The sequence below is a fragment of the Bos indicus genome, chromosome 14 (genome assembly GCF_029378745.1).
Source record: "Bos indicus isolate NIAB-ARS_2022 breed Sahiwal x Tharparkar chromosome 14, NIAB-ARS_B.indTharparkar_mat_pri_1.0, whole genome shotgun sequence".
Taxonomy (NCBI): domain Eukaryota; kingdom Metazoa; phylum Chordata; class Mammalia; order Artiodactyla; family Bovidae; genus Bos; species Bos indicus.
In genome coordinates this window covers 24,888,840-24,903,195 of record NC_091773.1, presented here as the reverse complement: position 1 = coordinate 24,903,195, position 14,356 = coordinate 24,888,840, and the positions used below count along the sequence as shown (strand labels likewise).

Below are 14,356 nucleotides of genomic sequence, written 5' to 3'. Positions count from 1 at the left end.
CCCATTGACTATAGCCCACCAGTCACCTCTGTCCATGGGATTTCCCAGGCAAAAATCCTGGAGTGGGCTGCATTTCCTTTTCCAGGGGATCTTCCCATTAATTCTAGGTCTCTGACCCCCATTACATGTGACCTTGGGCAGTGTAATTAACTTTTTTTGATAATTTCCTGATTATGCACACACACACATGCCTACACATGCACACACACAAACACACCCACCCATTTCATAGAACTGTGAAAATTAGATACTGTGTCTGAACATTTTGTGTATATTGGTTTTGAATGTTTGCTTATCTGATTTATGTATGATATAGCCAAGAAAGGAGGGTTTCTGTGGCTGGTTCCACATTACATGTCTGGTGGGTGCTGAGTCCAGGTTGGATGCTGGGTGACCTAAATCTGTTCCACAGGTTTCTGCTGCCCTGGGACTTCTAACTTTTTCAGTTTCATGATTTTCAAGCTTTCTGAAGTCATTAAATCTGTTTTATGGATGTTGTTGCTGTTTAGTCACTAAGATGTGTTCGGCTCTTTGTGACCCCACAGACTGTAGCCTGCCAGGCTCTTTTGTCCATGGGATTTCCCAGGCAAGAATACTGTAATGGGTTGCTGTTTCCTTCTCTAAGGGATCTTCCTGACTCAGGGATCATACCCATGTCTCCAGCATTGACATGTGGATTCTCTACCACTGAGCCACCAGGGAAGCCTGTTTTATAGATGACCAATGTGTAAAACAGGTAAAACCAGGCTTGCTATGCTGAAAGTTTTGAGGAGCTGAAACCCTTAACCCCCACTTTCTTGTCCTAATAACACCAGGCCTCTGCAGAAGGGCTAAAAGGTCTGGTTTGGTGTGTGCTTTCTCTTAGTTATAGTAGATATCAATACATATTCTTTTTTTTTTTTTTTTATAGTTTTTTCCTAGTTTTCTTCTAGTTTTATTGAGAAGTAATTGACATACATTACTGTATATGTTTCAGGTATACAGCATAATGGCTTAATTGACATATATTGTGAAATGATTACAATAGGTTTAGTTAACATTCATCATTTTTGTATAGATACAATAAAAAGAAAAGAAAAAAATTTTTTCCTGTGATGAGAACTCTTAGGCTCTCCTCTTTTAACAGCTTTATATATACCATACAACAGTGTTAATGCTGTATATTACATCCTTAGAACTTAGTTGTGTTATATCTGGAAGTTTGTCCCTTTTGAACACTTTATCCAATTCCTTTTCTCCCCACTGATCTCTTTTTCTATGCGTTTGGTATGGTTTCTCATTTGTTTTTTTGTTTTGTATTTGTTTTAGATTTCATGATGAGATTTTTAGGTGAGAGTATACAGTATTTGTCTTTTTCTGTCTGAATTTACTTCACTAACACCTTCAAGGTCCATACATGTTGTTGCAAATGCATATTCTTAAGAACTCATCTGCAGGTTAGGGTTGATGGATAAAGATAAGTTTTTTCAAAATTGAAGTAAGTTTGATCAGTTAGAAAACTGAAACTAGAAAACTAGACACAGAGAATCTCATTATATGTGTTTTCTCTGTACATTTATATCAGCACATCTTATTTGTCATTTAAACACTTCTTTTCTAATGCTAGGTTCCTGCTAGTTATGACAAATTGTGTCCACTTTAGTAATATTTTAATTTTTAAAATTTTTTAAACACATTTATTTTGCTCTCCTAGGTCTTCGTTGCAGCATGTGGGATCTTTAGTTGTGCATATAAACTCTTAGTTGCAGCATGTGGAATCTAGTTCCCACACCAGGGATCAAACCTGGGCTCTCTGCATTATAGAGAGTCTTAACCACTGACCACCAGGAAAGTCCCCACATTAGAAATGTTTTAGATAGCATTTGAAACTCCAGAGGTTGCCAACATCCATTGGATCATCGAAAAAGCAAGAGAGTTCCAGAAAAACATCTATTTCTGCTTTATTGACTACGCCAAAGCCTTTGACTGTGTGGATCACAACAAAATTTGGAAAATTCTTCAAGAGATGGGAATACCAAACCACCTTACCTGCCTTCTGAGAAATCTGTATGCAGGTCAAGAAGCAACAGTTAGATCCGGACATGGATCAATGGACTGTTTCCAAATTGAGAAAGGAGGTACATCAAGGCTGTATATTGACATCTTGCTTATTTAACCTGTATGCGGTGTACATCATGCAAAATGCTAGGCTGGATGAAGCACAAGCTGGAATCAAGATTGCCAGGAGAAATATCAATAATCTCAGATATGCAGATGATACCACCCTTATGCAGAAAGCAAAGAGAAACTAAAGAGCCTCTTGATGAAAGTGAGAGAGGAAAGTGAAAAAGTAAGCTGGCTTAAAACTCAGTATTCAAAAAACTAAGATCATGGCATGCAGTCCCATCACTTCATGGCAAATAGATCGGGAAACAATGGAAACAGTGACAGACAATTTTCTTGGGCTCCAAAATCACTGCAGATGGTGACCACAGATATGAAATTAAAGGACACTTGCTTCTTGGAAGAAAAGCTATGACCAAGCTAGACAGCAAATTAAAAAGCAGAGGCATTACTTTGCTGACAACGTTCTGTGTAGTCAAAGCTGTGTTTTTCCAGTAGTCATGTATGAATGTGAGAGTTGGACCATAAAGAATACTGAGCAGTGAAGAACTGATGCTTTTGAATTGTGGTGTTGGAGAAGACTCTTGAGAGTCCCTTGGACTGCAAGGAGATCAAACCTGTCAGTCCTAAAGGAAATCAGTCCTGAATACTCATTGGAAGGACTGATGCTGAAGCTGAAACTCCAATATTTTGACTGCTTGATGTGAAGAACTGACTCATTGGGAAAGATCCTGATGCTGGGAAAGATTGAAGGTGGGAGGAGCAGGGGATGACAGACAATGAGATGAATGGTATCACCGACTTGATGGACGAGTTTGAGCGAACTCCGGGAGTTGGTGATGGACAGGGAAGTCTGGCGTGCTGCAGTCCACGGGGTCGCAAAGAGTCCGACATGATTGAGTGACTGAATTGACCGAACTGACTGACTAAAACTCCAAAGGAGTATCTATAGTTGCTGACAGGATGGAAGATTTATTTAATCTCCATTATATGTCACTGCCATGTCTTCTGAACAAAATTGTAGCATTTTTATGCAGTTGAAAGTGCACTTGCTGCTGCACAGAAGCCATTCCTTGATACACTGTTACCATGCATTATCACATACACTCCATCCTTTCAGAGAGATGCTGTTTGTGTTTGAAGCCACTGGGAACTGGAAGTCTTCAAAGAAAGTTACACACATTCAGGGTGGACCAGCTGTGCATAAAGATCTAATCATGATGTTCTCTGAGTTGAAGCCTTGTGCCCAAATGACAGGAGAAAGCAGACAGCATTATGAGAATACAGTATTGCCATCCCAGTCTGCCACTGCTCTTTATTCTTTTACATCTTGTCTTTCAAGTCTTTCTTTTGTTAAATAATCTTAAACCTTACTGGGGATTAGTATATTATGTTAACTGACGGCTGTATATTCTAATATAGGAAAAAACAAACAACTCTCCTCCCACCCTCCTAGCCAATACTAGGTCATTTTAGAAGACACAAGATGGAAATTACTCACACAATACCCTATTTTCAATTTACTTTTGCACTTTTGGAAAGCCCTGAGAATTCATGTTTTATGCATTTGTTCATAAAACATTCACTGAGTGCCAAGTATCTACAGAACTAAGCTGAGAGGTTTAGAGACATACTTAGTTTGAGTCTTTGATAAGTAGGAGGGAATACACACAATTAAAATACTTGCAATTGATGGCAGCTGTGGCTGGTGCGGTGACAGAGGACTTTGCAACCTCAGCAGAGCCTTGGGAGGGAGAGTTTCAGGGAGCCTTGAGAGTTTTGGGGAGAAGCTGATAGGTGAATAGTGTTGTTAAATGTGAGAAGCACTTTGTCACAACCAAGGCCATGGTCAAGAATTCAAGGCTGGGAAGGCAGGTAGATGTATTGAGGCCTTTGTAGTTCTCTGGGAACAGCAGAGACTTGAAGGGTTGAGGACATATGTTTGGTGAATAGAAGATAGTGAGCACCATGGGGTTATGCAGTCAGGATCTTGATGTACTTCTGACCATTAAAAAAAATTAGCTATTTTCACCTTCACGGAAGTGAAAACACTGCCAAAACAGTGGTCATGGCAGATAATGCTAAGTGTCAGCACAAGTGAGATTTACTCTGGGAGGGGTTTGTTGTCATTCAGTTGCTGAAGTTGTGTCTGACTCTTTGCGACCCCATGGACTCCAGCCCACCAGGCTTCCCTGTCCCTCACTGTCCCCTGGAGTTTGCCCAAGTTGCTGTCCACTGAACTGGTGATGCCATGCAACCATCTCATCCTCTGTCCCTGCTTCTCCTCCTGCCCTCCATCTTTCCCAGCATCAGGGTTTTTTCCAGTGAGTCAGCTGTTTGCATCAACTGGCCAAAGTGTTGGAGCTTCAGCTTCAGCATCCGTCCTTCCAATAAATATTCAGGGCTGATTTCCTCTAGGATTGATTGGTTTCATCTCCTTTCTGTCCAAGGGACTCTCAAGAGTCTTCTCCAGAACCACAGTTCTGGTTACCACTCTGGGGGTTTAGATAACTGCAGATTCAGTGTGATGATGATTAGTTAGTCAAAAATAAGAGGTAATTTTACCCAAAGTTTCCTGTGTGAGATGATTCTAGACAGCAATAGAGGGACTATTTCTGCTGTGGTCTGCCCTGTAAGATCACATCTTTTTTTAATTTTTTCTTTTATTTTTTACTATTTTAGATTTATTATAGATTAATTTAGGAAAATTATTTCATACTTCCAGGCTGGTCAGAATTTGATTAATTGCCCAATACAATTTCACTTCTTTTGGGAAAATAAAGTGATGCTGCTCTTTACTTAGGATGAAGAAAAACATACTGGTAACTTGATCCTAATGTGGGACCATTCTTAAAGTCTTTATTGAATTTGTTACAGTATTGTTTCTCTTTTATGTTTTTTTTTGGTTTTTGGCCATGAGGCATGTGGAATCTTAGCTCCCTAAATAGGGATCAAACCTGTACCCCCTGCCTTGGAAGGCAAAGCCTTAACCGCTGGACCCCCAGGAGGGTTCCGTAAGATCACCCTTGTGTGTTACATTGCATCCAGTTCTGATCATTACACTTGAAGAAGGATTTCAGCAATGGGATCATGTTTTTCTTTTTTTAATTTTATTTTTTGAAAAATACCAACTAAATGGGTTATTAAAAGTCTGAAAACCATGAAACTTTGGAAAGCCCTGAATAGTTAACCAGAATCTCTGGAACGGAGCCCCAGCATGTGTAATTTTTAAGAAGACTCTGTTGATTTTAATTTGGAGGCAGGGTTGGAAAAACTAGAAGAGATAAACTGTGTTTCATTTCTCAATTTCAGTTATTTGTTTTTGTTCAGTTGCTCAGTTGTGTCCAACTCTTTGCAACCCCATGGACTGCAGCATGCCAGGCTTCCCTGTCCTTCACCATCTCCCGGGGTTTTCTCAGATTCATGTCCATGGAGTCGGTGATGCCATCCAACCAGCTGGTAGCCATAATAAAATAACCAAATTAGTGTATTTTGTAAGAAAAGCATCACACTAGCTTATAAATAATATACATTTAGTAGCTTCTCATCCTCACATGATGGGGGAAAGGACATGTGTTGATATAGACATTTGTTCCCAGATGTCAAGATCCCCAGAAGTTGAGCCTCACTGGCAGTGAGCTCTGTACAGAGATTGGATTGTGTTTCTACCACCAGGCTCCTCTTTCTGCTTTGGAAAGCGTGGAATAGTTTAAGGAGTTTGGCTATTTTATTTGTGAAATTACACTTGGAAAATTTTGCCTATTTTCTATCAGGAAGCAAGAAAACTTCAAACCTTTTCCTCCATCATGTCTCTTCAAGTGCCCCCCACCCCCACCCCGAGCTTGTCTGTCCACTGTCGGATCTTTGGTTCCAATGTAAAGTCAACAGTGTAATAAGTCCCATTAAAATAAATGACTATTGATCGCTTCCCATGATGTCATCTTCTAACTCTGCTAGAATAAAGTGCTTTTATTCTTGTTCTGTTTGATCTTTTCCTTATATTTGAAAAAAAAATTGACAAAACAAACAGAAAGTCTTTTTTTTTTTTTTTTTTCAGAAAGTCTTTTGAAGTTTTGAAAGAAGGCTTGGAGAAAAGAATCCTACTAGGAGAAACCCACCCAGACATTGATAGAACTCATTCATTTCTCAGAAGTTTGTTGAGCAACAAGTACATGCCAAGCTGAGTCTCTGTCCCAGTGGTAACCGGGCCATAAGCCCCTACCTGTCCAGAGGGTAATGCACTAGAAGTTAGCCTGTATAGCCATATTTTACCATCAAGTCCCTTTGTCTGTCTATGAGTGCACCAGAGTCCCAGTCCTGAGAGGAGAAGTGAGTCACTATTGACTCCTCTTTCAAGGAAGCTGGAACACCAGGGATTCCAGAAAACTGAAAAGGCTCAAGAGAAAAATAGTAATGTATATTCTAAATATGTCACTCACAAGCAGTTTCAAGATAGTGTCAGGAAATATTACATATTAGTAATGTAACCACAGGAAACGGGTCTAAGTGAGGGGTGAGCTGTGGGACCAGGCACTAAGGTGTGGCCTTAAGGTGTAGGAACAGGGTGGGAGCAAGGCCCCCAGTGGCTGAGTCCTCCGGAGACGAGAAGAACCCTGGGGCAGCCTCCGCTCCTCTCAAGAAGGCTGGGGCTGGGCACTGACTTGTTTCAGGACCTGCCTAGGACTGACTCGCCCTCTAGAGCAGGAAGGAAGACCTTCTTCCTGTTCGGGGAAAATCCATGACAAGCATATTTGGATTTTGAAATCCGCCAGTCCTCTCCAAGTTGTCCCTACTCCAGTCACGATCTTATTTCTCTTTTTAATTGTTTTTAGTACCTGTATGATTTTCACGATCTTGTGTTGTGAGCTTCTCACATCCCTGTAGTTGATAATTATTTGCTCTGAAGTACCTTAACTATATATTCACCACTTTCCCATACCCCTCACTTCAAGTTCTGTTTCTAGGGATCACCCTCCATAAATGAAACAGAACATTTCTATTATAGCATTCTTCAAAAATTATTATTGTTATTATTTAGGTTCAGTGGTAAATGATGTCTGCTTTGCCATATAGAGTATGGTTAAATCTATATTACACCAAATAGGATGTTTGGCTATTTTTTATTATAGAATAAATGAGTTTTCTTCTCTCTGATCTCAAATGGAAACTTCTGGGATGAAGTGGAAAATTATATCCAGTAGTTTAAGAGTTTGGGGATAAATAGAATAAACTGTCTTTTCATATAAAAAGATGATCCACAATCAAAATAGCATATTCTTTGCTATTTACAGAGCAGCAGGGGAAGGTCTATACTGGTCAGTCCACTGTTTTTGCCAAACTTGTCTTCTTTTATTATATTCTGGCAAAATGGTTGACTATCCTTTGGTGATGCCATGGGTGTACACTCTCCCAGAAGATTCTTAATCACCACACAACTAAAATGTAGTATTTTCTGACACTATCTAGGAGTGCTTATGAGTGACGTATTTAGAATGCACATTACTGTTTTTCTCTTGAACCTTTTCAGTTTTCTGGAATCCCTGGTGTTCTTTCTCGGAAGGTGAGTCAATAGTGACTCGCTTCTCCTCTCAGGAAAGGAACTCTGATGTATTCATAAGTAAATAAAAGGATTTGATGGTAGAATATAGCTATATAAGCTAACATCAAGTGCATTACCTATTAATGTTTGACCTGGTAATAAATATGTAATCTAGGTACAGAGAGCACCTGTCTCACATTGCAGCCCATCTACCCGTGAGGCTGAATTTCTAATCTATCAGTGTGCTCTGATCTTTCCTGTCTCTCTTCTTCCAGATTGGACCAGCCCTGTGAGGTAGTCAAGCTGGGGCAAGGACCTGGAGTCTGATCACTGACCACTTCCGAGTGTACACTTTGCTCTCGTGGCAGCCACAGGTATATTCACAGCTGAGACAGTGGGTGTCCTCCAGCTGTGTAACTTCTAGAAGCCTGAGTTGTTAGCACTACTCTCCTTCTAGGTTTGCTCAGCCTCTCATGAAACCCTGCGGTTGTTCCTGTTCCCAGTGGGCATCGTGTCTTGAGTCAAGTGCCACCTCCAGCTTGTCATTAGATAGCTGCCTTATCAGTATCACCTTCTGTTTGTCCTACAGCTGGTGAAGACCAGGGAATTTCCTTTAGATTTTCTTTTTTAATCAGCAAAGGGAATGTGGAGAACCTGATCTAACTCCATAATAATTGCCCTTAATCACTGCCAGAATTTACTTCTGCTTCCACAGGACTCAGCTGATGCTATTGCTTTCACTCAAATTGCTGTTAACTTCTTCCCTCTTTCAAGGGAAACCATCGGTTAGAATGTCTTGATCTTTGATTTGTAACTTTTAAATCCTTTACTGATTGGACAAGGCTTTTGTTTGTAAAAGAGTCACCACTTAAAATATAGAGTTACCATTTATAAATATAACCTAGACAGCGTATTAAAAAGCAGACACATCACTTTGCCGACAAAGGTCTGTATAGTCAAAGCTGTGATTTTTCCAGTAGTTGTTTATGGATGTGAGAGTTGGACCATAAAGAAGGCTGAGCATGGAAGAATTGATGCTTTTGAACTGTGGTGTTGGAAAAGACTCTTGAGAATCCCTTGGACTGCAAGGAGATCAAACCAGTCAATCCTAAAGGAAATCAGTCCTGAATATTCGCTGGAAGGCCTGATGCTGAAGCTGAAGCTCCAATACTTTGTCTACCTGATTGTGAAGAGACGACTCATTGGAAAAGACCCTGATGCTCGGAAGGATTGAGGGCAAGAGGAGAAGCAGGCAGCAGAAGATGAGATGATTGGATGGCAGCATGGACACAGTGGACATGAGTTTGAGCAAACTCTGGGAGATAAAGGACAGGGAAGCCTGGCGTGCTGCAGTCCATGGGGTCGCAAAGAGTCAGACATGACTTAACAACTAATCAACAACAACAAGAGGGCGCAGCTACATTTAAAAGAGTCTAAGTGTACACATTTCTCTACAGTTGTATCATCACAATTTCTCTACAAGTCTCTCTCAATGCCTGAACCTCCTTTTTAGCTCACTGTAAAGTCTTTTCTGTTAAATATCATCTTCTCTTTGTTCTGGGCCCTTAAACTATATATACATCCTTCATCCTGCCCTGTAGCTCCAGAGTAAGATACCGTCATCTTCCTTTTTAAGGCTAGTCTATCTCACTGTCAACTGGATCCCACACCTAAATTATTTATGCATCAATTATTTACCAAGAGCCTACGATGGGCGAGGCATCTGTTAGAGAGCTGAGGACTGACATGCACAGGCAGGTGGGTTCCTGTCCTCATGGAGCGCCTGGCCTTGCTTATCTCCCCATGATAACAGTTCCATCTCCAGCATTTCCATTTCTACCTTTTTAGCTCCTTCTCCTCTCCTTTAAATCTTTCCCTGATGCCCCATTAGCTAATCCCCAGTTCCCTCTTCTTTTTCTTCCTATCTGCTCACTCATTTCCCCTTCTGTGATTTTCAGAAACTTACTGGATTCAGCGTTAGATATTTTTTGATGAAGCTCACCTGATCATGAGAATCAAGAGAGGAACTTGTTACAGTGTTTGTTTCTGAGTCCGTCTTTGGAAGTTTTTGGTAGAAGATGGCTGAGGTCAGGGAATCTGTAATTTCACGTAGTTATGTAATGACTCCTAACATCAGGCCAGTTGGGTAGCGCTGGGCTACATGACTTGCAACTCTGATATTTCCCCATCCAGCCCCTTTACCTTCTGTGGGCACACCTTACATCACACTGCCCCAAACCTTGCTGTCCTCTCCTTTCCTTTCTCTTCCAGAGAGACCACTTAAGAGACCACCCACTTATTAAGGCCCCTGCTTCGTGATCCAATCTCTGGTCTGTATCTAGAGTCTGAATCTTTTTCATCTTATTCCTTAGACTTCTGCTTTTTCATCTGCCTGGGGGAGAGAGATACGGCAAATTTAGTACAGAAAAAACTGCTAAAACCAAACCAACAAAAAAATCCAGCAACAACAGTTCCCTTTCACACACACAAATCAGAACCCAGACCTAATACAATATACTGCCAAAATGCTCATATTCAACAAAATATTATGCCGAGTCATGCAGAGAAGCAGGAAAATATAACCCACACTGAGGGAAGAAAGCCAACATTATAAATTATCTCTGAGTAACCCCAGATGTTGTATTTAGCAGACCAAGATGTCAAAGCAGCTATTATAAATAAGTTCAAAGAACTAAAGGAAACCATATTTAAAGAATTAAAGGAAAATATGACATTGACTCAACAAATAGAAAATAGCAATAAAAATAGAAACTTTAGAAAAGAAACACATGGAAATTCTAGAATTAAAAGATATCAATTGAAGCGAAAAATGCACTAAATATATTCAACAACAAAATTAAAATGGCAGGAGAAAGGATCATCAGTCTTCTGATACGCTAATCAAATTTATCCAATTTAAATAACACAGAGAGAAAAAGGCCTAAGAGAAATGAACAAATTTTCAGTGATATGCAGGACAACATCCAGTTTACTAAAATATGTGTAATGGGAGTCTCAGAGGGAGGGGAGAAAGAGACAGAGAAAATACTTGAAGAAATAATGGCCAAAACATCCCAAATTTGGTGACAAATAGCCAAGGGGTCAACAAATAGTAGGAACAGAAGTGAACTTCCTTAACTTGATAGAGGGCATCTATAAAAACTCTGTAACTAACATTACATTTCATCATGAAATTACTGTTTTTCTCTGAGGATCAAGACCCAAGACATTGATATCAACTATTGGCATTGTTATTCAATAGTTTTGGAGGCTTTAGGACATGTAGTAATGAAAAAGAAAGGAAGAACAGCAGGAGAAAAGAAGAGAGAAGAGAAAGAAAAGAGGGAGGGGGAAAGATGGAAGGAAAGAGGAAAGAAAGGGACGAGAAGGAGGGGAGGAGAGGTTGGAAAGAAGGGCACCTAGATTTGAAAGGACTCTTTTCATTTTTAAATTTCAGATGAAACTATCTTGTATGTAGAGAATCCTAAGGAGCAACAAAGACAGGAAAAACTAATAAATGAGTATAGCAAGTTTGTAAGATGCAAGATTAATATTCCAAAATCAGATTATGAAATACTAGCAGAGAACATGGCAAACATGAAATAAACCAATTTCATTCAGAAAAGCATCAAAAGGAATAAGTATTTAAGGATTAAACAATAAAAAGAATATGACCTTCAGAGTGGAAGCTAAAAAATATTACTGAGAGAAATTTTAAAAGAGGTAAATAAATAAAACAATATCCCATGTTTATGGACTGGAAGAGAGAGTTAAGATTTCAATTCTCCTCAAATTGTAGATTCAACAGAATCTCCATCAAAAATGCCAGGAGACCTTTTTTGTAGAAATTGATAAGATGATCCTAAAATTTACATGGAAATGCAAAGGAACTAGAATTATGAAAACAATTTTAAAGGATAAGAGCAAAGTCAGAGCAGTTACACTGCTAAATTTTAAAACTTCCTATAAAGACACAGTAATCAAGAGTTAAATTTGCATAAAGATAAATATGTAAATCAACAAGGCAGAATTCAGAGTTCTTAAACAATTACACTAATAGTTAATTATTTATAATTAAAAATTTTTGCTTTGAGATAATTCTAGATTCACATGTGGTTGTAGTGAGTAATACAGGAAGATGCTGGGCGGCCTTTACTCAGTTTTCCCCAAAGGTGACATCGTATGGGAACTCAGCAGAATGTCACAGCTAGGATACTGGCATTGAGACCGTCAATATGCACAGCACATCCATCACCACAAGGGTCCCTCTTTTTGCCCTTTTATAGCTACACCCGCCTGTCTTCTCTCCATTCTTGACCTCTGGCAATGACTAATCTGTTCTTCATTTGTATGATTTTGTCTTTTCAAGAATGCTATATACATACATTGTATAAATGATACGTGAAGTCATATACAGGGGACATTTTGGAATTGGATTTTTTCACTCAGCATAATTCTGTGGAGGTTCATCAAAGTTGCTGAGTGCATCAAGAGTTTTTCCTTTGTATTGCTGAGTAGTATTCAATGGAATGAATGTACCAACAATTTGTTCAGCCAGTCACCTGTTGAAGGACACTTTGGTCGTTTGCATTTTTTGGTTATTACAAACAGGTTTGCTAAGAACAATTGTGTACAGGTTTTTTGAGTGAACATATGTTTTCATTTCTTTGGGATGAATGCCCAAGTGAAATTGGTGGGTTTATGATCGTTACATGTTTAATTTTTTAAGAAACCAGTGAACTTTTCCAGAGTAGCTGTACCATTTTACAGACCCAACGGCAAAGTACAAATGATCCAATTTCTTGTCATCCTTTCCAGTGTGATGTCATCCTTTTTTTATGTAGCCATTCTGAAAGTATGTAGTGATATCTCATTGTTTTGGTTTCCATTTCTTTAGTAGCTCTTCTAATATACATTGTTTTAATTACTATAGCCTGTATATTGTCTTAATAATGAATAGTTTTATTCCTTCCGTTTCATTCTCTTTTTTTATTTTCAAGTTTGTTTTAGCCATTCTAGGACTGGTCCACTGATTTTTGAGAAATATGCAAAGACATTTCAATGAGTTAAATATAGCATTTTCAGCAACCTAATCTGGGACAATTAGATACATATATATATGCAGAAAAAATGAACTTAGAATTTGGTCATCGTATGCAAAAATTAACTCAAAATGAAATCCAGGTCTAAATGGAAGACCCAAGACAAAGAAACTTCCAGACAAAGTATAAGAGAAAATTGGTGTGGCTCTGGGTTAGACAAAGATGTCCAGCTTATGGTATGAAAGGCACAATTCGTAAGTAAGAAAATAGATTTCGGACTTCAACAACAGTAAAGACATTTGCTCTTTAAAAAGCCCCATGAATACAGTAAGGAAAATATACACAATACTATTGTAATAACTTGCATGGTGACAGATGATACCTCGACTTATTGTGATGATCATTTTGAAATGTATGGAAATGTTGAACTACTATGTTATGTACCTGGAACTAACGTAGTGTTGTAGGTCAGTTATACTTCAGTAAGAGTTTTTAAAAGCAAGAATAAAGGGTTCATGAAGAAAATGAAAAGATAAGCCTCAGATGGGGAGAAAATATTTGCCTATCATATTTTGGATAAATGTTGTTGTTCAGTTGCTAACTTGTGTCTGACTCTTTGCCACTTCATGGGCTGCAGCTCACCAGGTCCTCTGTCCTCCACTATCTCCCAGAGTTTGCTCAAATTCATGTCCATTGAGGGGGTGATGCTGTCTAACCATCTCATCCTCTGATTTTCAGATAAAGGATTTGTATCCAGATATATATAAAAGTATATTCATGCTCACCATTTCAAAAATAGAACCTAATTTTAAAAAGGGAAAAAATATGTGAATAGATACTTTGCAACAGAAGATAGGAATGGCGGAAAAGCACAGGAGGAGATGCTCACTGTCATCATTAGGGAAGATGCACTTTTAAAGCCCAGTGTGATGCTACCACATACCCATACACAGAGCTATAATAAAAAAGACCAACAAGGCCAACGACTGATGAAAATGTGAACACATAGAACTTTTGTACATTGTTGATGGGCATGGAAAATTGTAGAACCACGCTGGAAAACCATTTGGCATATTCCTCAAAAATTAAACATAAATTTATGACACAATCCAACAATTGATTCCCTTTCTAGGTGTCTACTGAACAGAACTAAAAACTGATGTCCACATAAAAACTTGTGCCAGTGTTCCTAATAGCATTATTCGTAATAGCCTCAAGCTGGAAACAATCCAGATATCTGTCAACTAGTCACTCACTAGATAACCAAAATGTAGTATCTTCTTCCAGTGGAAGATTAGTTACGAATAAGATGGAAAGAGCTACTTACCCATGCTGTGACATGAATGAATGTCAAAAACATTATACCCGGTAAAAGAATCCAAACACAGAAGACTATTCAGTGTTGATCTCATTTTTATGAATTTCCCAGAGGAGATAGAGAATATAGAGAAAGCACATCAGTGGTTGCATGGGACTGAGGGGGTGGGAGTGGAGATTATAAATGAGAAGGAGGGAAGTTTTTAGTGCAGCAGAAATGTTCTAAAATTGGGCTGTGGTGACGGTTGCACAGCTCTTCATATTTACTAAAAATAATTGAATTATACACTTAACAATAAATGAACTTTGTGGTATGTAAATTATTTCCCCAATGAAGCTGTGAAATTCTAATAAT

General features: G+C 38.9%; 1 long non-coding RNA gene across 1 annotated transcript in view; it reads left to right on the top strand.

Annotated features, from left to right (window-relative positions):
• Window positions 1-13,285, top strand: part of LOC139186895 (uncharacterized) — a 40,171-nt gene extending 26,886 nt beyond the window's left edge. Inside the window, exon 3 of the long non-coding RNA XR_011570575.1 lies at window positions 7,918-13,285. This is a non-coding gene — a long non-coding RNA (uncharacterized lncRNA). The remainder of the gene's footprint in view (window positions 1-7,917) is intronic.
• The last annotated feature ends 1,071 nt before the right edge of the window (window positions 13,286-14,356 follow it).